Raw genomic sequence first — 2,809 nt, forward strand, 5'->3', positions numbered from 1 at the left:
GTCCTAGAGCTCCTCTCCTCATGTCAACTTCCAAAGCGTCCACATAAAAACCTCCACGGTTCCTTTAGTTCCTCCATGTCTCCTCTGCTGTCATCTCTGCCTGCTCTGCTCTATTCTCTACACAGTAACACTGCAGCGAGTCGGTGACGGTGACGTTTTGACAACAGAGAATGCTGTTGGCTGGCAGAAGACTCTGGTCTGCTTTACTCTGCTTTATTCTGCTGCTGTCAGATCACGGAGGTTTGCAGGAGAGTTCAGTGACGGGTCTGTTGGTTTGTCATGTGATCTGTCCATGTTAGTGTCTGTGTTGATGGGAAGGTTTGATCCTGGAATAGATCTCGGTCTGTAGGTCTGAGGATCTCTATAGGTTTCCTCTGAATGTGAGAGGATATTCTTCTTCTGTGTGAGTGTGTCTGTCTGTATACTGTAGGACTGGATAAGTAGTTTTGGATGTCAGTGGCTCAGGGTCGTTCTTGATGTTTCCCATTCTGTGTTTTATTATAATGAAGTTTGAGTCGTCATTTCTCATTGTCACATTCTGCGATTTTTTTGCGTAACTTGTCAGTGAACTACGGCTCTGTGTAGTAAATGCTGCTCCATCTGAAAGCACGTGATGATGATTTACTGCTGATTACAGAACCGGCTTCCATAAGGGAGTCATACAGGTTTGAGTAAAAGTAAATGATGACAGAATTTTACAATCGTTTACACTTCAAACTCATAATACACTCAACAAATCATTCTGAAGCTTTTAAAATGTTTAAGCAAATATCTCGACTACTAATAAACCAATGATACTTTCTAGCTGGAAATAGTAATGAAACATGTTTTTGTTTTGTTTGGTTTCACAGAAGATGAAAGGGAAGTTTATTTCCACCACAGAATAAAAAAGAAAAGAAAAGAATCTGAGAAATAAGGGAAGTGTGAGAAATAATCTCAGAATTGTGATATATAAACTCAGAATTGGGAGAAAAAAAAATTCTGAGTTTATCTTGCAATTCTCTTTTTTTCTCAGAACTGCAAGGAAAAATTCTGAATTGTGAGATATAAACTCCGAAGTCTGAGAAAAATCTGGATTGTGCAATAAAACCTCACAGCTATCTTTTTTATTCTGTTGCAGAAATTACAGAATTTTACAATCATTTACAGTTTCATAACCAGTGTTGGGCAAGTTACTTCCAAAATGTAATACATTATATATTACTAGTTACTGTCTTTTGAAAGTAATTAGTTACATTACAATATTACTGTCTCTGAATTGTAATGCGTTACACTACTTTTGAGTTACTTTTGAGTTACTTTCACCAAAATATCCACAGACGCCGCTTACTGTTTGTTGGTCCGGTATTCACTCACGGAACGGAGTCTGACACCATTTAAAGGGATATTTCACTCAAAAAAATTTAATTCTCTCATATTCGCCCCGCATACATGCCTTTAGAGTTTTTACTTCAAAGCCATTGGAGTTTAATGTTGTTCATATCATCTTCTTTTGTTTTCTACAGTAGAAAGTAAGCCATACAGGTTTGGAACTACATAAGAGGAGTAAATGATTACAAGGTTTTCATTTTTGGAGGATCTGTTCCATTAATATTACTTTTGAAAATGTCATATAAATAAACAATAGCATGCAGCGCGAGCGTCTGTGAAACAGAAGCTCTTCTCATGCACAGGTGGAGTGAGTGTGATTCTGATCAGAGTCCAGATCTCACTGGTCTCACATGTCTGTGAATAATGTGAATTTGTGTGAAAATATAACCAAAGTAATGTTTCACTCCCATGTTGCACATGCTTTTCAGGCCTGGTTCCAGAATCAAGTCACTAAGGGTGCTTCTAAAATGAGTGAGGTGCTCAAGCCTAAATGCACGTCTATTTTAATATATTTTTGCCCTGTTATGACTATCACTATCAGTGTTGGGCAAGCTACTTGGAAAATGTAGTGAGCTATAAGCTAACAGTTACTTTTCATTAAATGAAGCTTCACTTCACTGAAGCTATCCACCTGGGAAATGTAGCAAGCTAAGCTACAGCAACATGGCAAAAGTAGTTTAATACATCTAAGCTATTTTTAAAAATTTCATTTTTATATTGAACCAACAATGCTCTCTCAGTGATCAATAAAACTGTCAGTCAAGCAGATAGACAGGCATAATAGTTCAGGTTAATTGTTTATTCAACAACTGTTCCGAACCAATTTGGCAACAAAAACCAGTATCATGTACAGGGCCGGATTTACCTCATATTGTGACATAGGCAAAACATTTTTGCTGTCGGCCGGAAACCTCATATGACCTAAACTACTACTTTTTAGGAAATAAAAAAACCACTGTATTTTAATTAATAATAAACACTGTGTTGTCAAAGTTGGTATTGTGGCTTTATTGTATACAGATACTTTTATATAAATCGTAACATTTCACAACAAGGTTCGTTATTAACATTAGTTAAAAGTTAACATGAACTAAGAATGAACAATACTTCTACAGCATTTATTAATCTTAATGTTAATTTCAACATTTACTAATGCATTATTAATATCAAAAGTTGTGTTTGTTAACGTTAATGCACTGTGAATTAACATGAACTACCAATGAATGACTGTATTTTCATTCATTTACATTACCAAAGATGAATAAATACTGTAATGTATTCTTCATTGTTCGCTCATGTTATTTAATACATTAGCTAACATTAACTAATGAAATCTTATTGTATAGTGTTGCCATATAAATGTATAGGCCTACAGAAAGGCTACGCTTATTTGCATCGTTGCATGTGTCATTATATTATTAACATTTCATCAAAATAA

The sequence above is a fragment of the Sinocyclocheilus rhinocerous genome, unplaced genomic scaffold, assembly GCF_001515625.1.
Source record: "Sinocyclocheilus rhinocerous isolate Xijiao unplaced genomic scaffold, SAMN03320098_v1.1 scaffold120, whole genome shotgun sequence".
Taxonomy (NCBI): domain Eukaryota; kingdom Metazoa; phylum Chordata; class Actinopteri; order Cypriniformes; family Cyprinidae; genus Sinocyclocheilus; species Sinocyclocheilus rhinocerous.